Source organism: Chelonia mydas, chromosome 11 (assembly GCF_015237465.2).
Source record: "Chelonia mydas isolate rCheMyd1 chromosome 11, rCheMyd1.pri.v2, whole genome shotgun sequence".
Taxonomy (NCBI): domain Eukaryota; kingdom Metazoa; phylum Chordata; order Testudines; family Cheloniidae; genus Chelonia; species Chelonia mydas.
The window spans coordinates 19,173,589-19,198,500 of record NC_051251.2 but is presented as its reverse complement, the minus strand read 5'-3'; positions in this window follow the sequence as shown (position 1 = coordinate 19,198,500).

The following is a 24,912-nucleotide window of genomic DNA, read 5'->3' as shown; positions in this document are numbered from 1 at the left end:
ACAGCCTACTGAGCCATTTTCATCATAAACCAGCAAGGGAGGCGAGAAGTTATCCTCCCTTGCACAGTCTCTGTTGTCTCCCAGTCTCAGTGATTAGTCAGGGAAGGGAGGGGGAGCCCCGGCCCACCCTCTACTCCGGGCTCCAGCCCAGGAACCCTAAAAGTAGCAGCTCTCGGTTGCTGACTTTTTGGAAACAGGACGAGTACGATTCCCTGGGCCACTTCCCCACAGCAGCCCCCACTTCCTCAATATCTACATCACTGTTAGCTCAGGGCCTCCTTCTTTGTGCCTGATAGGGTTTGTACTGCTCCGTTTGAGAGAGAGAGAGAGAGAGAGAGAGTGTGTATATGTGTGTGTGTGTGTGTGTGTGTGTGTTCGTTCCTCCTACAGCTCCCGACACATACGCCCCCACCTGACTAACTGGGAGGCTTTTAACTAGTTTCAGCCAGCCCTTGATTGGCTTCAGGTGTTTCAATCAACCAAGCTGTCTTCCCTGGTTTCTGGAAGGATCTTAATTGGCCCCAGGTGTCTTCATTGACCTGGAGCAACTGCTGTTTGCTTACCCTAGTTACAAGGATTTGTTTAGCCTGGGGCTAATATATCTGTCTCCCACTACTTTCCTACAGCGATCTGGCCTTGACCCATCACTATATATAACACATTTATATTCTCTCTCTCTCTCTCTCTCTCTCTCATTGTGTTTATATATATATAAACACAACAATAATATAAAAAAAATTCAAGCAACTCCCTCATTCTCTACCCCAACTTATACTCAAATTCACGGAGAGAGAGCATGCCCAACCCCAACACATACTCCACAGTTGCTTAGCAGGGTTTGTGTCAATTAACCTGTCTCCCTAGTCTGAAGCGCTTACACTCTCACATCACTTGCATAAAGTCATGTAGGGTCTCAGAAGCGAATGTTAAACAGAGGCTTAGGTATCACCTGTCTACCAGTTAAACCTGGCTATAGTGATGAAATACAGAACCACAAAGATGCACTATGCAGCATAAAAATGGCTACTCAACACCTCACTGAAGAGCGACAGAAACTCTAAGCATTTTATGCCAAAATACATCATGCAGATTTCCTGTCCAGGTTACTTTTTTGGGCTTGTTTATCCTGCTAGTAGATACAGCACTACAGACTTCCCCCACAGTGACTGTGAGCCTCACACTTGAGCATGGATGACATCTATGATGGAAAATGATTTAGTTTCCTGTGCATTCAGTCTCTGACTTCTTTGCAGACTGGCAACAAAAATGCCAAATATGTTGGTTATTTTTGTGGACATTGTTCAGTAGAAACTCATTCAAAACACACAGAACAGCCTTCAGAAGGTAATGATTTTAATTACTATTGTCCTGGGTCATATTTGAACTAACGACCTGGAGGTGTCCTATATCTGGTTAGCATTACATGATATAGAACATGGAGATGCTAAGTGTTAATTTTCACGTGTGTGGTTATTTTGTCCAAGTTTTTATTTGTTGAGCTGGAAAAAAGAAGAAGGAATTCACGTACACATTATCAGCAGTGTTAATAATTTTTCCCACTTTGGTCATTTTTCTGGGTTCTTTAGACTGGGGTTTTCAACTTCTCAAAAGAGTTTGTGCACTTCAATGCTTGAACTGTTCTTTGTAGTCCTGTAGAATAATGAGTGTCCTCCATTAAATATATTCCCGGAGCAGATGTAGTACTCTACTGTAAGTGGGTCCAGCTGCACAGCAGAGAAGTGCCATTATTACAAACTACTATAACATAGATGCATGGTAAATTTAGATGCAGTATTTTTTATAGGGAACAAGTGATGCTCTGAGATTTTCTTTTGATAAAAAAGTTATTGTCTTTTAGCACTCACTGTTCTATCACTGTAGAGTCACAGCTAGTCAATTTACTAGACTTCCTCAACACTGATAAAGTAAGCCATTACATAGTGGGTGTTTGTGACACTGTACCTCAAAGTAGCACCCTGGAACCCCCATATAGACCACTGTCATAGGATTATGATATGCTTTGTAGAAAGTATGCCTTATGAGGTATCATTCAAAAAGTCTTGATCTATTGAATTTTAATATGCTGTTGGATTGTATGTGCTATCATTGTATGTGAAGTTACGAAGTATTGCTATATGTGCTACTGAAATATGTTGTGAGGTTGGGAAACACCCAGACCAGCCTTTCAGTTGCAACAAAGGAGGGCCAGACAGTGTTAATGGCCCATCAAGAAGAATCAACTATTCCAGAGACTTCTCAGGAAAGGCACGTATGCAATGAGGGCAGGCTAATCCACATCACAGCAAGGATCTTTCTAGCAGCTGGAAGACCTTTCATTTATCTAGTGTCTAAATGTGCACTATGCACTTCAGAGCAAATAGACATAGTTCTTAACCCAAAGGGTTTGCAATCTCATTTAAAACAAGACATAGTCAGGCCCAAGGAAATAAGTGTTACAGTAAGAAGATACTGCAGTTACTTATGCTTCATATGCATGGAACTGGATGACTACATTATTGTTAGAATTAAGGGGATAATTTGTTGCTGTCTTTTTTTAAAAGCATTCTAATAAAAATGTTATCTTTTCTAAAAAAAGGTATCCATTTACTATAAAAAGTATATCCATATCAGTATCTTTCTATATACAGGTTCCATATATCCCAGCACAATTTCAAAAGTCTCCCAAAAGCACCTGCAAATATGCACGGACTTGCAATCCACTGAGATTTCTCTAGTCCTGAACAGGACACAAATAGTATGCCCAAAACACCTTGCTTGAAAGTCCTTTACTTGAGTCTTCTTCCTGGTTCTCTACATTTTTCTGTTTCACTGTTCACTTTGCCATTAGTTTTAGGATGCACTATTACCTCCTTGTTCTTCTCCCAAACTCTAAGAAGATATGGTTTCATTTTAATGAATTATAACAGCCATGTATTTAATGCATTATTGCAACCTTTTCTACTCAGTATGCACTCCCCAAATCCCTAGTCTTTCTCTGCCTGCTTAATCTCTTACTGCTCTCCTAAGAATATTGTGCTTGCATTCCCCAATATTCCCTCTTGCCTCCTGCAACCAACAAGACAGAGAGCTGTTAAGACTACTCAGGCCATCCAGTTGTTTTAGTTCCTTATTTTGCCGAGTTTCTGTCTCTAAATTACACTTTAATTCCCTTATCTGCTCCTTCATTTAACTAGCTTGATTATTTAATGCTGTGCATGTCTCATTAAGCCCTTGCATTGCATGCATTTCTGCTTCTTATCTCTCCCCTCTGTCTCCAATTCAAACAATTTCCAAGGGTCATTTTTGTCAATTGTTCCCAGTGCAAATAAAGTGGTCCCCTGACCAATAACATACCTTTATTAGAACATGGTCAAGCATTTTCTATTTGTTGGCTGACATTATTTCCTCTTCCTTATTTAACCTAGCACTTCTTACATTTATTGTATTTATTCTTACAATATTCAAGGCCTTTCTTTTTTGTCACCTATTTTCCCTTAAGGTAGCCAGCTGCAAATATGTCTGGATATGCTATGCACCCAGACTTTGTGACAGTCAAAGTCGAAAACCTCTATACTGTTTATACTGTAAGTGGATGATGAGTCTCATTATCCAAATGATTAGGGGCCTTCTGGTACAGAAGGTTCTGTCCATTTGCTGGATAAGAAAGAGGGCCCAAATCCTTCCTGGGAAGAGTTGGAAGGACTGACACCAGCCAGAGCCCAAGAGCGGAGTTGGGGGTGACTTCTGGTATGCTTTTTAGCATGCATGTATGTTCTTTTATTGTTTTAATATGTTTTCTCTGTAATGCTATCACCTTAAGAATAAATCTGCTTGCTTATAAAGTGCTGTGTGGTAATGTATAACTGTGGACATTTACCTGGTCATAACCTCTTAGGAGAAGCCGAAGCGCAGATGCTGGCTTGTCTAGGAAGTCTAGCTTGCAAGGAATAACACAGTGTAAACAGGGAACTATGCAGCCTGGAAAAACTCTGGTCAGCAGAGGAAGAGGGACTCGGGTCTCTGCCCAAGAAAGTTACACATGAAGAGCTAGGAATCTAAAAATGGGTGCCCTTGCTGGACCACAAAGGGGAAAATACAGGTGCTGTTGCCCTGAACTATGACATCCAGTTTCTACAAAGACAGGAAACCATTCACTGGTTTTAGCCTCTTCGTCCTTTTTCCATCATACTCGCCCCTTTTTCTTGTAAGCCTCACTCAGCCCAATATGCTGAACTCGCTGCTGTAGTGTGCACACTGGAACACTTCGCTACTTCTCATCTACAATTACTTTTTCTCTCTGATGCTGTGTGGGCCTGCAGCACTCTTACAGAATTCATTCCCTTCTGGCACTTTCACAACTTTGTATGCTCTGATGATCTTCCCTGGCTCATGCATCAATTCTTTCCTATATTGCTTCCCTTGCTTCTCCCCTCCCTTTGTTCTGAAGGTTAAACTCCATAGCAAATACCAGTTCCATTTCATTTTGAAAATTCTGTTGCTGACTCTCTTGCACAATATGATGTTCAAAGGGGTTGAAAAGAGGATCTTGACACACAAAATTCTGCACGTCTCTGTTTCTGCAGTTAATACTACAGGAGCTGTACCTGTGTCAGCAGTCAGCATGATACAGACTGCAAGAATTACAGAAGCAGGATACAGTGTTATTAGAAGCAATTAAACAGGTGCAGGTGGGAAACGAATTGTCAAAAGATTCTCCATAAAAACCTCATGAATTAAAATTGGCTTGAGCAACAGAGACCTGTTTGCTCATGTATAAAGGGTATGCGACACCAGCATGGATGATGCCAGAACAAATTAAGAAGGATTTGATTTACTCAGTCCATGGTATACTTTCATGAGGACATGAGGGTGTAGTAGTAGGATTTTATGTTTGTATTTTGTACAATTTAGAATGAAGGATAAAGAATAATAATGTAGCATGAATTAAATGTATTGGTGTAAGATTTGATCATATCCTGCCAGCCACCCTTTCTGAAAGCAGAAAGGAATGACCTAATGGGCCATTAGTAATGATTCATCAGCCAGAATCTGTGTCTGGACTGATTTCAAGGCAGTAATAGACCTTTTAGGGTCACCATTTTGTTGTAGGTTTAGCATTTTAAAATAAGTAAAAGAATGCAATGATTGTTTTCTCTTGCATTGCAATTTGATGTTCCTGTTCAAATGCTCTGTGTAAATCAATACTGTTGTGTGTGTGAATGAGGAATGTATGTATGTTAGACTATAAGTGTGAAGGCCATCACCAGACCAGATGTCTTAGGGAGGAACCAAGGACAGACGTAAGGGCGCCAGGAGACTGCAACACGCCCCTATTCAAATGTCAGAAGAGGGCAGATTGACAACTCTAAAGATGAGACAGGCATCTATCTATGGGGACAAGATAACTGTGATCAAAACCAGCATGGAGTAACTCCCTGAGAGATTTGATGAAAGATAAAGAATGAAAAGAACAATTTCAGAAAACAAGCACTCATCAAACAACAACTGATTACAGCATGATGGTGCAAAACTCATTGGTCCCAGTGAAGGAAAATCATTATATAAACAGGGTGTCTTGCCATGAAACTTAGGGTTCGTCCTGCCAAGACTTCCCAAGAGCATCGTGGCACGACCGACCCGGCTGCTACCTATCCATGATCAATCTAGCTGGCCACTAGATTGATCCAGACTCTGGACTGTTAACTATAACATCGACTGGAGGGACAGTGTGTGAATGCATATGATAACTGTTGTATCTTTAATAAATGCAGCGTGTTGCCTATTCCGCTGAAAAACATCCCATGTGCTTCTTATAAGCATAATAAGGGGACAGACAAACAAACAATGCAGAGATTGGAAACATTAGGCTGGTGTGAAGAGGGGAGCAGAGGGAAAAGTTTCCATAGTTGGGACCCTCCTTCCAGATGATGTCATGGTATCCTCTTGCACTGTGGATACCTTTCTGGGGAAGGGGACCCCTGTTATTAGGAAGAGATAAGAAATAATAATGTGGGATTTGATTATTAGAAATACAGATAGCTGGGTTTGTGATGAGGAGAACCACATGGTGAATTGCCTGTTGGGTATGAAGGTTGCAAACCTCTCAAGACATCTAGACAGGTGTATGTGCAGTGTTGGGGAGGAGCCAATGGTCATGGTACATGTATGTACCAGTGACATATGGAAAGGTAGGAGAGAGGTCTTGGAGACCAAATTTAGGTTGCTAGGTAAGAGATTAAAGTCCAGGACCCCCATGGTAGCATTCTATGAAATGTTTTTAGTTCTAAGCGCAGGGGCAGTTATACAGACAGAACTGCAGGGCCTCAATGTGTGGATGAGGGACTTAGGTTTATTAGGAACTGGGGAAATTTTTAGGGAAGGAGGAGCCTATATAGGAAGAATGGGCTCCACCTAAACCAAAAATGGAATCAGATTGGTGGCACATAAAATTAAAAAGGTCATAGCAGAGTTTTTAAACTAAGGGCTGAGAGGAAGTTGATAGGTATAGAGGAGCACATAGCTTGAGCATACGGTTCGGACAGAGACTTCCCTCAGGGGAGGATTTATTAAAGCGGATATGTTATATCCTAGTAAAGAGAAGAGATAGAAGTTGAAAAAGTACAGGTAGGAGCTGAAAAAAAACGACAGTCAAATGAAAAGAGTCCCATTCAATTACATCACACGAAGGCAGACAATTAAATATTGACAAATTGCTTCTATGCAAATTCAAGAGGTCTAAATACTAAGGTGTGTCAACTTGAGTGCCTGGTATTAAATTAGCATATTGACATAATAGGCATCACAGAAACTTTGTGGAATGATGGTAATCAATGGGACGCTGTTTACCAGGGTACAAAACTTATAGGAATGACAGAGAAGGTTACACTGGTGGTGAAATGGCACCATATGTGAAAGAAAGCATAGACTTAACTACAGTAAAAATCTCAAATGAATCAAACAGTATCATAGAATCTCTATGCATAGAAATTCTCTGCCTGAATAATAAAAGTATAGCAGTAGGAATACACTACCAACTACCTGATCAGCATCGTGAAATGCGCAGGAAGATTAGAGAGGCTACAAAAACAGAAAAAACAACAATAATGAGGGATTTCAACTATCCCCATATTGACTGGGAACATGACAGCTCAGGATGGGATGCAGAGAAAAAAATTCTGGACACCATTAGTGATTACTTTGTGGAGTAGCTAGTCATTGAACCCCAAAGGAAGAGGCAATTCTTGATTTAGTCCTAAGTGGCGCACTGGATCTGGTTCAAGAGGTGACTGTAGCTGAACTGCTTGGTAATAGTGACCATACGGTCATTAAATTTAACATCGTTGCGGGGGGGGGGGGGAAATACCAAAGAAACCTAACACCGTGGCATTTAACTTAAAAAAGGGGAGAAACACAAACATGAGGAGACCACTTAAACAGAAATTAAAAGTGAAATGCCTGAAAACTATTTTAAAACACCGTAATAGGGGCTCAAACTAAATGTATATCCCAAATAAAAAAAAAATAGTACCTGGACCAAAAAAATGTCATGATTGCTAAACAGAGTGAAAGAGATACGTAGAGGCAGGAAGGCATCCTTTATAAATTGGAAGTCAAATCCTACTGAGGAAAATAGAAAGGAACATAAACTCTGGCAAGTCAAGTGTAAAGTATAAAGGCAGACCAAAAAAGAATGTGAAGAGCAACTAACAAAAGACACAAAAACTAACAGAATTTTTTTTAAGTACATCAGAACCAGGAAGCCTGCCAAACAGTCAGACAGCCCACTGGACAATCAAGCTGCTAAAGGAATCCTCAAGGAAAACCAGGCTGTTGCAGAGAAGCTACATGAATTCTTCACATCATCTTCACTGTAGAGGATGTGAGGGAGAGTCCCACACCTGTGCCATTCTTTTTAGGTGACATATTTGAGGAACTGTCCCAAATTGAGGTATCAGTAGAGAAGGTTTATTATTAAACAGTAATAAGTCACCAGGACCAGTCACTCAAGAATTCTGAAGGAACTCAAATATGAAAATGTAGAACTACTACTTCTGGTATGTAACCTATCACTTAAATCAAACCTCTGTACGAGATAACTCATGTAATGCCAATTTTTTTAAAAAGGTTCCAGAAGCAATCCTGGCAATTACAGGCTAGTAAGCTTAACTTCAGTACAAGGCAAATTGGTTGACACTCTAGTAAAGAGCAAAATTATCAGACACGTAGGTGAATATGATTTATTGGGGAAGTCAACATGACTTTTGTAAAGGGAAAGCATGCCTCATCACTCTATTAAAATTCTTTGAGGGGGTCAACAAACATGTAGAGAAAGGTGATCCAATGGATATAGTGTACTTGGACTTTCAGAAAGCCTTTGACAAGGTCCCTCACCAAAGGCTCTTAAGCAAAGTAGGTAATCATGGGATAAGAGGGAAGGTGCTCTTGTGGATCAGTAACTGGTTAAAAGATAGGAAATGAAAGGTAGGAATAAACAGTCAGTTTTCACAGTAGAATGAGGTAAATATTGGGGTCACCTGAGGGTTTGTACTGGGACCTGTGCTATTCAACATATTCAAAGATGATCTGGAACATCTGGAAAGCGGGAGAACAGTGAGATGGCAGAGTGTGTAGATGAAACAGAATTACTCATGATAGTTAAAACCAAAGCTGACTGTGATGAGTTACTAATGGATCCTACAAAACTGGGTGACTAGACAACAAAATGGCAGATGAAATTCAACGTTGATCAATGGAAAGAAACACACATTGGAAAATATACTCCCAACTATGCATACAAAATGATGCGGTCTAAAGTAACTGTTAACACTCAAGAAAGATCTTGGAGTCATCACGAATAGTTCTCTGAAAACATCTGCTCAAGGTGCAGCGGCAAGCAAAAGAGGTAACAAATGTTAGGAATCATTAGGAAAGCGATAGAGAAGACAGAAAATATCATAATGCCACTATATAAGTACATGGTAAGCCCACACCTTGAAAACTATGTGCAGTTCTGGTTGCCCCATCTAAAAAAAAAGGATATATTAGACCTGGAAAAGGTACAGAGAAGGGCAACAAAAATGATTAGGGGTATGGAACAGCTTCCATATGAGGAGAGATTAAGAAGAGTGGGACTGTTTAGCTTGGAAAAGAAACAACCAAGGAAGGGATGTAATAGAGGTCTATAAAATTGTGAATTATGAAAAGTCAACAAGGCAGTGTTATTTACTCCTTCACATAACACAAGAGCCAACAGTCACCCAATGAAATTAATAAGCAGCAGGTTTAAAACCACACATAAGGAAGTATTTCTTCACACAATGCATAGTCAACCTGTGGAACTTGTTGCCAGAGGATGTTGTGAAGAACAAATGTATAACTGGGTTAAAAAAAATTACATAAATCAAGATGGTCAGCCATAGATGACTTGTGCCTCCCCGTACTGGGGATGGGGCACAATCTAAAGGGGAGTACACGTGACCACCCCATGTGTCTCCTTTGCCCAGCAACCTCCTCTGCCCTGCGCCTAGTCCGGGGCTGCTGTGCTCCCCCCACCCCACGTTACCTGAGTAGGCGGCTTTGTCCGTCTCCTGCTGCACCTTCCCCCGCCCCCAACCCCCTCCCCAGCACATTCAGACACTCTCCCTGGCAGCCAGGCCCGGATGGGGAGCGGGACAGAGCTGCTTCTCATGTAGCTGAAGATGGTCATTCCAGGTCGCTGCTTTGTGCAGTGTAGGAGCTGCTGGAGAGACCCTGGCTCAGGAGGCAGCAGCAGGCCACCTGCCACCCAGAGCCGGCTGCTGGGGACAGGGGCCAAGCAAGCTGGAAATATGCCAGAAGGGAAAGGGGACTCTGGCTTGCTCGGCCCCTGTCCCCAGCAGCCGGGCCCAGGTGGGGAGCAGAGGGGACAGAGTGGGCGCCCGGCCACACAGAGGAGCGATCTGGCGCAGCTGACGTGAGAAGTGGCAGGTCCCACCCCTTCTATCCCCAGCAGCTGGGCCTGGGGGCAGCCCACTGCTGCCGCAGTCTCCCCAGCCGGGCTCTCTCTAAGGCAGTCGCCATGCTGCACAGAGCAGCGACCTTGAGCAGCTGGCGTGAGAAGTGGCTGGTCCTACCCCTTCCACTCCCCACCTAGGTCCGGCTGCCAGAGACAGGGCCCGAGCGTGCCAGAGGTCAGGCATAGTGGGAGAAGGACAGAGCCCCTCTCCCTTCCCCCCTGCCAGCAGGCCAAGCAGAAATCTGGGGGGTGTCACTTGATCTCGCATGCCCCCCAACACATCGCCTAGGGACACAACCCCTTTCTTTAGGGGTTCCCAAAATTCTGACTGCCAGAAGTTGGGACTGGATGACAGGGGATGGATAGCTTGATAAATTGCCCTGTTCTTCTCATTCCCTCTGAAGTGTCTGGCACTGGACACTGGCAGACACAGGATACTGGGCTAGATGGACCATTGGTCTGACCAAGTAAAGCCATTCTTACCAACTGAAAAAATAATATGAAGGAATACTGTGACAATTATTTATTATAAGAACAACTCTTAGACCACAGCGAAATTCAGGACCACGGTCTACTTTGCAGACTGACTTTGTAGGACTGCGACCTAGGACTAAAAAAAGGGAAACAAATATCTGTTGGTGGTAGTAAACCATGTTATTCTTCCAACAATAAAAGTAATGTGTAGCATCAATGGACAGTATTGTATGGTACCTAACCATAAGAACTTTCTGTATGGAAACTTCTCATGCAATGTCCCCTTTCCAAATTTCTGTTTTGTTCCTCAAGCACACAGTCTTATTGGCAAAATTATAATTAAGCTTGGCAGAATTTAATTATTTTTTATAATTGTGGAAGATAATATTAATATTTTTAAGCTTTTTTATTTTTATGAATTTACATTTTCACAGTTGCAGGAAATATGTGGGGTCAGACAATAATTATTTAATGACAGATATTGAGATTCATAAAGTTAGAGCTTTATATCTGCTCAAACACAAATTGTCAACATCACATGTCAAAATATACAAAGTAAATATCCTTAAACCAAACTCTAAGAAGTTATCAAGCAGCATTTTTCTTACTTTGCCTATCTGTAAATGTTGATCATCATCAATGGAAATATTTGTGGTATGTGTGTATATGGTGCAATTGACATTTACAAACATTTTCTAATACAAATCTAATTCTTCCAAGCCTAACTATAATTATGCCTTTCAGTCTTCCAAAATGAAACTATTATTCAGAGTGAACCTGACCACCAAAAAGATGTTGAGAATAATGTAACAGTCTTTATTGTAAAGATTTATCCATAACGATACATTTAAAACCATTGCTAGATTGAAAGGATGCCATATTGTTCAGACTAGCAATATTATGCATAAAAGAAAAGGGGCTCTAGAAGATTTAATACAAGATGGTGATTTGGACCTACTTATTTCCAACACATGCATTAAAGTTTCATTTTAATTATTGTACAAATAGTGTTATGTTTATTTGTATTAATTTAACAAAATACACAAATGGCAATACAAAAACAACAAATCTCATATAAACGAATTAACAATAACCTCATATAAACACCTTGCCAAGTAGTTTAGTGCTGCCATGACTGGAAATCTAGGCAGCAAATATCTATCTGTTAGTATTACTGATATTAAAACTCCTACAATTCTTTAAGGTCTAGTGTCACGCTGCCTGGAGTGGGTCACACCTAAAAATGCCAACCTCAGGACAGATTGGAGTGTCTGCCCTGTTTTCTGACAAACAGGCAGTATATTCTATCATTAGATTTTACCAAGTAATAAAAATGTACTCCTGGATCACTACACTAGTTTTACCATAGAGCCACAGCCAATCCCCTTAGGCATTCCAGCTCCTTATTACCTCCCAGACAAACTGGAGTTCTGTGATGTACATTTTTATAACCAAAAAAACACCACACATTAGGTTCTTCCAGCCCCAGGAGGTCAGTCACTTACCCAGATCAATGGATACTTTAGATCACACTCCAAAAACCATGCAGATAGCCAGTCCTTTAATAAAACTACAACTAAAGGTTTATTAACTAAAAAAAAGAAATGAGAATTATTAAATAGTTAAAGCAGATAAAATATACTACAGTTGGATCAAAGCATATAGTCCAAATTAACAGCAGAGATGTTAATCTGCTAGTTTTCTATAAATCTCTCTAGGTTGCTCAAATAATTTTGGAGACCTCGGTCTTTTTGTTCAGAGTTTCCCTGGTTAGAATTCACCAGTCCAGAGATGGGGTAGGAAAGAGGTGGCCAGGCATCTTTGTTCTCTCCTTTTATATCTTGACCCTTTTTGCTGGAAAAACTTAGGTTGATCAAATGAAGGAATGTGTGTAATCAATAACAGAATAAGTATAATCTTTTACTCGGACTCCATTAAAGTGTGAAAAACTGTGTCCAGATGCCTAAAGATGGACCACTGGTAATTGACAAGAGATGTTTGTTTTCACACATGTTCTGTGATTGACGAGATCCTGGTGATTGACAAGGGTGGGTTGTTATCAGATGTGTTCTCTGATGAAATAATGAACTATTGATTGATGCTTAGGAATATAAGAACCACTTATTGTCACAGATGTTTTTGGGAATAATGAAATGGTCACAGAAATCTTTAGTTTATTGAGTAGGTAAATTGAGATATCTGGAACAGAACTCAGATCAATCATGAGAAAAGAATTTCTTCATTCTAAACAGAATATAAAGGGAAGAGTTCTGGGAGTAAGTCAGGAATGGATCAAGCTGCAAGGTCATTTCTCTAGTCTTGTATGTATAGCTTTTCTATATTATGGTTTATTAATCTCTGACTAATCGAGTTTGATTAAACTCTGCTTGAGCCTGTTACCTGACATCTTGTGTTGTTATTCTTAAATTCATACCACTCACCACCTCACATATGAAAAATCAGGCCCATTATTTGTATTCATAGATTCCTTATTCCATAAATACCTGGTTCCAAATGTCTGCTTTGTGCTGTCTCATGGAAATTGACTATAAATCTCTTCCAGAACAAAAACACAAGGACCATAGCTCAAGAAACCTTTATCTTTGTAAATATAACAGGTAAGGCTTTAGAGATGTGACGAGTACTCAGATATTTAAAATATCTGACAGACTGAAATACTGCTGTATTTCACCTTGATAATGGAGTTACGCTCAATTTGGCTTTAAATACTTAGGCAAAGTTTTTACTATTAGATAGCTGCTTTGCTTCTGGGTAATAGCGTAAGTGTTCCTGCGTGTTGCCTGCTCTAGGATTCTCCGTCATGGAAAAATAAAGAATTATAAAATTGACTTAAGCAACATTTAATACATCACTATGGGTGTATGTCCAAAAGCCATTTTACAGTGTTACAATACAGGTAGGAGACAGCTGCAACTGGGAAGGTTAGGCATCTAACTGCCACTTGTGCCTTTGAAAATCTCCCCTGCCATTAATCAAATGAGTTAACATGAAAAGGAAGTTCACTTTTTTTTTTTTTTTTCAAAACTACAAAAAAATAGTTTAGTTTTTACTTCTGATTGTCATGCAGTTTACAGTTACAGAACTGGTTAACCAGTTCAGCAATATTAGTAAGCAGCCTTCATAAGTCAAGAACCCTTTTATTGAAGAGTTGAAAAGCTTTCTCATATGCACAGTAAAAGTATATTAACTTCCTCCCTTCAAACAAAATATATGTCCTCTGAGAAAGAGGAAGTTATCTAAGAACTAGAAAATTGCAACATCAAATCTATCTTATAAGTGAGATGATGTACCAATGTGACAGATAAGTGCCAACAAAGCAATCAACAACAGAACAAAGTAATTTGCACAAACCAATCTCTCTACCCACTAAAACAGGAGGAAGAAGTGTTGAAATGTAGGGCATAAATGCCTTTTTAATTGGAAAATAAAAATTCAAAGTACTTACACATTATATACTATTTCAGACAAAGTGGACACAAAATAGGAAGAAATTGCACTGTTTGAAAAATAAAGCAGAGCAAATCACGGATTACTCTTAGTCCATCACGCCTCACTCATGCTGATTATTAAGTAAGACTGGTTAAGCCTCAATCTACACATCTGTATTTCAGATATATGTAAAAGACAGGAATCAGAACTTCACTTTAATGAGAACACTTTTAGTTACTTCCCTGGTACAGCAGTCTTCTACTCTCAGTCACAATTACAATTTGCATTGCAGTAGTTGAGCTTTCAGTCAGGGTTCTGGGCCCCCTTGTTCTAAGTGTTATACAACCAGGCAACAGTAAGAATATCTTTACTCCCAAAGAGCTTATAATCTAAGTTAACATGCTGTCTTTCCAAACTTTCATCCATGACTCCAGCTGGAAGAGAAGAAATCCTCATTTAACTTTAATTATTTGAACATCTTGATGGTTCCAGTACCCCACTTAATTTCACCGGTAAGACAATCTAGAAGTACATAGGGCCTGATTCAGTGGTGCTGAGCATGCCACTGCCTTCAGCTGGAATTGTGGGCGCTCAGCACTTCTGAAACTTGTGCCCTTATGGAAGAAATAACTAAAAGTCACTTTCATTCCTTTTGAGGACGTTGCTTTTAGAGTGGAATGTGTCAGAACGTAAATGTGTAAGGCCTAAAAGAACGTGCAATATTTTTGCCTAATCTGTACGTGCATTCAATGCAATTTGCGAGCTAATCTTCTTAGTTATGCACAACTAGATCCAGCCCCAGACACATAACATACTCAAAAATCAAAGTTGGGATTGTGATTGAAGGCCATTAATATTCATATCTAAACATATTTGAATATTAAGTCATTTTAGGTACTCTCCTGGCAAGTTATTCCTTTTGGTTGAAATCCTGGCCCCACTGAAGCCAGTGGGAGTTTTGCCATTGACTTCGATGGAGCCAAGATTTTACCCTCAGTACTGTTGAACAGACCTACACGTTCTACAGTCTCACAAAAAGATGCTGTACAATATGGTACCAATAACAAGATATGTCTAAGCCACAAGAAAAAGTTTGTTCTTCAACATCACACTTTTCTTATGTTTTCATCCTACATTTCTTGGGTAAATGCTAACATCTTGATATGAACAAGGAAATATACACTATGAACTTCATTGCTCTTCTATTTGATTTCTACTGCATTCAGAGATTGGCAGAATTTGCTGGAAAATGAAGGTTCGGTTGACCCAAAACTATGCATGAATTTGACACAAGATCACCAAATAGTTTCAGCCAGAAAAAAGTTTCAGATTAGATTCACAAAATGGCAGGGGGAGGTGGTGGTAGCGGTGCCCACCTTATAAATAGTATCACAGTGAGTAGGGCACTCACCTAGGATGTGAGACACTCAGATTTGAGTCCCCATTTTGGAACAGAATTTGAATCCAAGTTTCACCCTCCCCTCCAGCCATTTTGTGATGCTACTCTTTTAAAAATGCCTGGAAACAAAGTCTTTCAAGTGAAACAACATGTTCCATTTGACCTGAAAGGGCTTTCATCAGTGTGGTGAATTTTTTTTTGGAATTTCCTGATTCGGTTCTGCAAAATTGTGCAAAATGTTTCAGAACCAGCAACTAACAAAAAAAACAAGTTATTTGCCCAGCTCTAATTGCAAAAATTGATGAAAAATATGGGAGCCCTGTCATGGCCAAAATATTTACAGTTCCAATGGGTGCTTACTGAAGACTCTAGCCTGTTAGATCATGCAGCTACCTCATATTTCAAAAGGTACTGTGTTCAGCTTAAATCCTTTTATTTAAGCTTCATATCTTTTACTCAGACTATAGAATGGACCACTTCATTTACAACGCTGTTACGTTTTCAATATAGAATCCTTGAGTGAGAAAATGTATTTCAGTAATCCGGGTCTGAGGGATCCAGGAACAGAGGCCAGATTCTCAGTCAGTGTAAATGAGCACAGCTCCACTGAATTCAAAGTTGCACCAGCTGAAGATCTGGCCATCCATCTTTAATTTTGGTTCTGTGAAACAGCAGCACGTTGTTCTGCTCACACTGCTAAATCAGCCAATAGGTTCACTCTTTTCAGGGAGAATGGTAGTAGAAGGTAGATATGGACATCAGGAGATCCTGGTTCCAGTTCCCAACTGTAATTCTGGAGACTATGGGCTGGGAACCAGGAGGGAGAGCCTTATTCAACATAAAAAAACAAAAATCAGGGGGGATATGGGTTAACCCCAGTGCCACTTCACATCATCACTTTTCCTACATGTGGTTATTGTACAATTTTGCATCCACCCTTTTAACAAGTAAAAACTACTTGTAAATTTACTTTGCCATTTTTGCATTTGTTCTTTTTCCTCTACTAGGCATCTTTTCCTCCATCTGAGTGTATTTTCCCTTCATTCTCATGTTTCCATGTTAGGCAATAACTGTTCCCTTCCCACTCTCCTTTCTCAGGTTGTGTCTGGGTCCACTTAACATTCTCACTCCTTTCCTCTCTTGTGGGCCCTGTCCCAAGCCCCTCTGGACTTTCCCAACCTTTCTGTCATAATTTAGTCTGAACAGAAGACAATGTGCAAAGCAGAAATTGCCATAATCACCATCACAAAGTCAGTACTGCATTGGCTAATTCACTAAATGTGTATCAAAAAGGCAGGAGAAAGGGATAATTGTCTGTTTGTTCATCTGCTTGTCAGCTGTGTTTTGTGCTATTTGTTTATTAAACCTCTTTTACAAAGGGCAGCCTGCATTAAAACAAAAGCTCCAATACGAACAGTGCTGACGGGATACTTCCCTCTCCCTCACCTACCTGCAAAGTGCTGCAACCTCACAACCTACAAGCTGCCCCAATTACCTACTGCTAAAGGAAGTTTCATGTAACTCATGTATTGATTAAAACATGAATTTAATAATGGCAGTTAAAACCTGGGACTGTGCACTGGACTACATATAATCTGCAGAAATATGTTAAGAAATCATCCAAATAATTACACCCAAGCTGGGTAAAAGGTTTTCCAGCAAAATGAAATTGCTGCTTCAGTTTCATTTATTCTCAGTGAGATCTTTTCCCATCATAATGGGAGATTTGGGGTAGGATGGGTGTTTAAATAACATTGTTAAAGCTGTACCGTCTTCTTCTTCTTGGTGGCTCATTGATGCCTATGGGGCAAGTGTCCCTGCTCAGAAATCAAGTTAGGAGGAGCAGTCCTTATTTCTGGGCAAATAATATAAAAATCATTTCTACACTGCTCTGATGCACTTTAAAGAGGTCCCCCTAAGTATCTGTGTTCATGGCACTTAAGTAATGGCAGGTATTCAGAGACAGAGATGCAAAAAAATGGGTGGTTCTGGAAAGGAAGGGAATGGAAATTTACCTGAGTAATTACCATAAATGTCATTAGGTGGGTTTTTTTTGGGGGGGGGGGGAGTTAGGGTAATGCTTTTCAACCTGGGGTCCACAGACTATGTCTAAGGGGTCCGAGAAAGGTTGTCATTACCATAGAACAGTGGTTTTCAACCTGTAGTCCAGGGACCCCCTGGGCATCCACCAACTACGTGTAAGATTTCCAAAGTGGTCCGTACCTCCATTTGAAATTTGAAGGATCTGCAAATGAAAAAAAGGTTGAAAACCACTGTTTTAGGGCCTTAAAACTGATTTTTCTCCTCTTGCATGGATTGCATGGCCACTAGAGTTATATGGGCCTACAGTCACAGCAGAAAAGAATCAGTCATTAAGCATATTCTATTATAGATTTATATCATTGAATTTATCATCATTATTGGGTCTAGTCCTAATATTCCCTTATTCAGACAGAAGTCCCATTCACATCAAGGATACATTCAGGATTTGGCTCTTGATTATTACAGGAATTTTTAAGGTGCCCAGTACAGTAGTAACTGAGTGCCCAGATTTCCTACAGACTACGCGTGAGTAACTGGTTCTCAAGTAACCTTGGAGAGGGGTTCTCAGTCTGGTCAGGGAGTGTCACAAACAGCAGTCAGAGATCCTGGTATGGAAGAGAATGAGAACCTTTGATTGAAGACAAATACAAGAGTCCAAGAAACTAGACTATAGGTGATGTGTGAGAATGACTGAATCTGCTTTCAGAACTCTAGTTATTGCTTTGTAATTTCCTCTCTCTCTCTGTCTCTCTCCCTCTCAAGGTAAACAATGCAACCTCTATAAATCAACACCCTTTTGGACTTCAAAACCAGGAGGAATCTCTTTACTAATACAGCACTCAGATTAAATAAGTTTAAATACACTGTTGGACTAGTAAATCGTCAGTTAGCGTTAGGGGGAGGGAGAGGAAAGGAAAGGGCGATTGATAACTCTAATTGTTGTTGTTTTCCTGATAAATTAATAGTTCCAGGAAGTCTTATCTGTCTGAAGCTAGTTTCGACTTTAGGTTTTATTTAGAAACAATCATGTGTGGAGCTTTAAGCCATAAGCCTCAACTGCCACGTGTCTGTGGGATCTCTTCCCTCTGTGCATCAGAATGGTTGGCCCACTAGGGAAATCAGTCACTGAAAACTGCACAGCTGCCTAGAAACTGGAACTCCAATTTCAAGCCTCCCAAACTAAGAGCTGAATCTGTACAGTGTGACCACACTGAGAGGTGAATGCTTTGGGGCCGTTCATCCTCTGATGGGCTAAATGCACCTTGGAACCCTGGGATGGGACAGGTGACCTGGAATGGCCCTGGCAGCAATTAAATACCCACAGTCATATCGCTTAGCCCTTATGTCCCTTTTCCTGTTCTTTACTGACTTCCTTGATTGTTCCCATTGTCAGCCAGATACAGCTGTTTAATACAGCCCTTTCTCACTCCCTTTCGCGAAATGCCTGGAGCTCAGTAATACAATTGTCAGGATCTGATAGGATAGAGCTCAAACTCTGGGCTATGGATAGGGCCCTACCAAATTCATGGCCAAGAAAAACGTGTCACAGACCATGAAATCTGCCCCCCCATTCCCCCAAGAAATCTGGTCTTCTGTGCTTTTACCCTATACCATACAGATTTCACAGGGGAGACAAGCATTTCTCAAATTGGGGGTCCTGACCCAAAAGGGAGTTTCAGGGGGGGTTACAAGGTTATTGTAGGGGTGGGAAGGGTCACGGTATTGCCACCTTTACTTCTGCACTGCCTTCAGAGCTGGGCAGCCAGAGAGTGGCGGCTGTTAGCCTGGCACCCAGCTCTGAAGGCACATCCCGCCAGCAGCAGCGCAGAAGGGTGGCAATACTGTGCCAAGCCATCCTTACTTCTACGCGGCTGCTGCTGGTGGTGGCTCTGCCTTCAGAGCTGGGCTCCGGGCCACCAGCCACGGCTCTTCAGCTGCGCAGCTCTGAAGGCAACTGCACTGCCAGCAGCAGCATCAGCATCAAAGTAAGGTAGCAGTACCACAACCCCCCTGCCCCCCGCCCCCCCGGCCACACACACACAATAACTTTGCGACTTCCCCACAACTCCTTTTTGGGTCAGGACCTCTACAATTACAACACCCTGAAATTACAGATTTAAATAGCTGAAATCATGAAGTTTGCAATTTTTAAAATCCTATGACCATGAAATTGACCAAAATGGACCATGAATTTGGTAGGGCCCTAGCTATGGAGCCTTTAAGGTCCTCCTCAACTGACTGAATTGTGTGAGCAGAGAAAGAGACTCTCTCTACAATAAAGAGGATTGGGAGTCTCCTCATATTCAACAGTCCCATACATCATTCTGATGAATCAATCAATCTAACTAGGTAGATGTTTTCCCCTCAGAAAAAGAAAAGGCTGTGGCATTATTGAAATTGTCTCACTGATCAGAAAAGGAACTTTTCCCCAAAGAACTGCACTTTGACTTGATGCTGAAGGGTACAGGAATTTTAGTAGATGAATAGTCATCGACAAGCTTTTTATCTGCTGACTCAAACCCATTATTAGCTAGTGCTTTTCTCCTGACAGTCATTAGCAAATTGCAGACTTAACACCGTAGCCCTTTAAACCCCTGCCCCTAACATGGATTCTGTCAACAGCCTGCTATAAGGTGACATTATACTAATGCAACCCTTAAAGCCAAAGTCGTCCCTAGTCAGAAAAAACAAGTTCAGTGGCGTAAGCAATTTCATATTATTTGACAAAGGACACAACTGTTAAGGGCTCAACCCTGCATTCCTTGTATAACCCACATGCTTTATATTGCAGCAGTCTTTTTCCACTTTGTTTCTACAAAGGAGGTGTGACATGGAGCTTAGTTGAATACTCCGTGTGCCGCATGCAGCTAGAAAGACCCAGAAATGACCAGAACAGGGTGTGACAGTTACCTGCATGCTCAGTAGCTGTTCTGAAGCTGCATATGAATCTTTCATCCTGGGCCCACCTGGTAGGTAACACCTTAGCCACTTTCTGCGAGCTGAGCCAGTCAGAGCACAACAGGGGAAGGTTATAAATACAGGAGTTAAAGACAGCCCAGTGGACTCAGTGGCTTATCAATGCAGGACCAAGAGATGTTCCTTATGGTGAGAGCTGGGTCCTACTTGCAGTACCACTTTGGATACAGGTCAGGGCCATTCCAGCATTATTTATTAGAGAAACATTCTGTTGGGATAATGTTTGACCCACTCTGGTGTGTTTTATGGACCTGGAGACAGAGCTGGGGAGGTGGAGGGAGTGACTGTTATCCCCAGACACTACAGGGTGGAACTTATATTGAGCCATCAACTCTAAACTGGGATTGTGTCTCAATTAAAGAGAATGGGGCAGCACTTAGTGTGCTGAGGTTTTGTGAATTCTTGCCTAACTTAGCTGGATTTACAGAGAGAAGATAGTGAAAGCCTTACAGAGATCCAGGAAATGGATTTTTATATGCTGACCCCAGCCCTGAACCACTTTGGAGCGAGGCTGCGGACGTCTGTTTCACCAGCAACTGAGAAGACGAATCCGCTATTAACACAAGGGCTGGAATGCTCCTAGCTGTGGAGCTCCCCAGACTGATTGCTAACAGGGTTCTGAAGAGTTTGAATGGACTGAGATGCTGCCATGTTTCCAGCTCTGAAGAGTCCAAGTGACACACCACACTACATACCAGGGTCATGCTACAAAGACTGAGAAATCATCTCAGAGAAAAGACCAGAGGGGGCTGTGCCAATGTGTGCTGAAGATGGAAGAAGCCATGATGAAAATTTGCATGTGTATGTTTGTAACAGACACAAGCAAGAAAGTTGACTAATAACATTGTTTAAAAAGTTGTTCATAATATTCAAAATACTATTTACAGTATTGTATACTACTTACAATGGGTTGGGTGTGCATTAAATCTTTTCCTAACAAATTGTCTAGTACTCTCTCTCTCAGAAATTGACTGGGAATTAACATCCCTTTATCAGGGGTTTACATACAATAGACCAGAAGTTTAACTTTGTAATGCTCTATGAAGAGACAACTCCAGCCTGTGCTTCAGCAAAGAGTTACACTGAGGTGCAGGAAGAAAGGGAGTGTACAATGATACAGAATATTGCCTGGAGGCTCCCCCCCGCCCCACCCCTGCCAGGTCCCGTTACACTTACGTACCCAAAACTCCAACTGAAGTGAAAAATAAAAAAATCATTGGTGTGCATAGTGTTGAGCTAGAGTGTCCTTTCAGTGGACGAGGCATGCAGAATAGGCCCTTAAATGCTAATAACTAAGTGCCAGATTGTGGCCAAGGCTACACAGCCATGTAGGAAATTTAAGAGGGAATAAGCACCTCCTCATGGTCTCTCCTGTATGGGCTTTGTAGGATAAAGAGGAAACTGCACAGCGGCTGCTGCTTCTCCCCTGGGCAGCTGGAGGCAGAGGTAGCTCCAACCCTTCCCTACCAATGCACCAGCCAGCACAGCTAAGCCAGCATGGAGGAGGTTAGTAATTTCCTACAGACTCTGACCAGGCCAGAGAAAGGAAGGCTTGGGAGGCTAACGAAGTCATGATCCCTTTCCTGGGTTGGTATAACAGCAGAACACCCTATACAAAGGGCAGCTGCACACAGCAATATATTAATGACTAACTAAACAATTGGAAGACTATTAAGGTTATTGGGCAAACTTGTGATCACATGGGCATCCATGGGTAAGAATTAGCTCTAAAGCCTATGGAGCACAGCAGGATAGTGATTTTGTCTATGCATTGGTTGTTTACTCCTTCACCGCAAACTGTCTTGACTAGGCTTGTGTTTTAATTTTAATGGTTTTTAGTGCTCCTTTAATTCTGTGAATTTCTTTTAAAAATGGTATTTGATTATCATGCTATGATGTAGTTACCACAATCAAATCAAACAATGAATTTGCTCTATTTAAAGTAATCTATTTCACTATTTAAAGTGATCTATTCATGTAAATACATATAGCAAAATTGCCGGAGTGTATAACGTTGCTATTTGATGCTATAATTGCATGTAATGATGCTGTAACAGTGCAAGGGGGTTATAATGCATCTTATTTAAAGTGGGCTTCTAATATGAAAAATGACTCTGTAAATGTGCCATCTTGAGGTTGTTTACCGGGGCTCAGTGCCTTCCTGATTAATCTGCTCTCCTTCTTCCCACAAAAAAACCCCAGAGTCTATCCTGCAAAGTCAAATCAAAATAAAGGGGCAGAGTGTGTTGGCCTCCAGCCACCATATGAACTGTTACTTTTCCCTGGTGTCTGCATCTTCTGTTTCAGAGTCTCTGCTTTCATTTTTAAAAAAGTCTCTAACCTTTATGATCGCAAAAATCCTTTTGAAATGAATTTAAACCAATCCATCTGCCGATACCTGAAATAATAGCCCCAACAAATGTGATTTGCCCCATTCACTTCAGTGGAACATGAACTCTAAAGCCAGTAATGAGGAAGGACAGCCCACTAAATCAGTCACTGGCACTTGGGAGACCCAGGTTCAATTCTCTGCTCTGCCACAGACTTCCTCTATGATCTTGGACAAGTCACTTAGCAGGCAGTTTAAACTGTGGCTGTCTGCTGTTAGAGAGACAGATTCTGGGTTCTGCCAGCCTGGAGAAAACCTGAATTCTGCTCTTATTTACCCAGTGTACACAACGGCTCCTCATCTCCAACAGCAGACAGCCACAGTTTAAACTGCCTGTTATGCACACGCACCAGTGTTGACGGGATTGTAATGTAGAATTAAATGTATTGTAGCCAGAACAATAGCAGATATTAACCTCAAATGGCTAGATTCTGCCCCTCCTCCCCAGCCCTATGTTGAGTAGTACTTTACACCATTGGTTTTAAAAGAGACTCTTGTGGTGTCAGGTACAAGTGAGCTTGAGGGTGGCAGAATCTGGTCCGAAGGGAGCAACATATGAAAAAAGTGGTGACTTTTTATATGATGGCCTGGATTATGAACCCCTTGTTTACAATGGTGAGTAATTCTAGGATCAAGCAAGGCTACACAGGTGTGTAACAGCTAATTGCGAGTAAGGGGTTCACAGTCTAGCCAAAAGTCACTTTTCTGACTGTAAACAGCACTTTAAATGTAAGAGATATGCTGCCCAAAGTGAAGAGATATACAGCAAACACACAGTACTGCCACCTTGGAAGATGCAATATCTGAGTGATTCCTAAACATGTTTCTCTAAAAGCGGCTTAAGCAATAAGGTCACTTTATGGGGTAGCTGTCTTCCAAGTTCAGTAGTGAAAGTTGACATCCTTTCAGAAATAAAGGAGCACAGTACCATTTTAAAAAATAATTTCTCTTTAAGTTGCATATGAATTTAGATCCCCAAAGAAATCAGAAAGAAGCGAGCTTGTGGTTTTTGTTCAACACTAACTCAAAGGCTATAGTATATATTTTTTGTTTCATGGGGAAAAAAAATCTCTACTCACTACAATCCTCTAAACATTCATGCGCGTGTGTAACTTTACTCATGTGAGTAGTCTCATCGATTCCAAGGGAACTATGCCAGTGAATAGTTATATGTATGTATATGTCTGGCTTAGGACCCAATCCTGCACAATATTTTGGCCAAGTGGAAATCATTATCCATTCTTATGGAACACCCATAATTTAAAAATGTATAAAATGCTACCATTAAACAAAAATCAGTGAAAAGAGCCAGAGCAGAGAAAAGAATCGTGTGCAAAAATCAAATCTTTCATTCCATGTCTCAGCCCACTGAGGCAAACCCAGGGGAATTTATCCCTTCAAGCTGGCCTTTCATAGGCACTGAGGCCATCGTATTTCCTGCCAAGCTTCAGGTAGCTTACAAGGATAAGGTCATATCTTTTAAGATGTACCACTGGATTTCTCACTGCTAGAGAAAATTAAAAAGGAAAATTGCCTGTCACACCCAGAGAGCTAAGGTGATGAAGGCTGAAGTCTGCTCAGATTTTCATTCTTGGGCTCAGCCTTTAAGGTTGGTTTATTTATTTAATGCACCTTGTGTGCTGTTTAAAATACATAATCTTGGTTTTCACAAAAGTGATAAATTGGGCTGGAGTTTCAATGTGCTGTACATATCCAATCCCTCTTTTTAGATGGTCTGGACGAGTCTTGGGGAATTTTATCACTTTGATGGCATGTAATCTTCAGTGTTAGAATGAGACATTTCCTTTCTGTTTTCATTCGCCATCTAGCTAGTGGCAGGACTGATGGTGCCAGGACTGACATGCCTAAGAAGTGCTATTTGCCATTGTACTAATGCTTACATGTTATCTTTCACTTTTACTATTAGTTTTCCATACATACTCTTTGGAGACCAGTAGACATATTACACTGCATCTCTTTGTAAGTGTCAGATTACTCAGACAGTGACCTTGCTGTACTTGGGCAATCTTAAATATGCATTTGTTCAAATAGGCAATGGGGACATGTTGAGATAGCTTGTTGAGCTTTGTTACATCGTTTGTATGAAAGATTCTATACAAGCTGATAATACATCCTTTTGCCTGGACATATTGCAGCTCAATCTTGCATTATAGATCATGTTTTAAC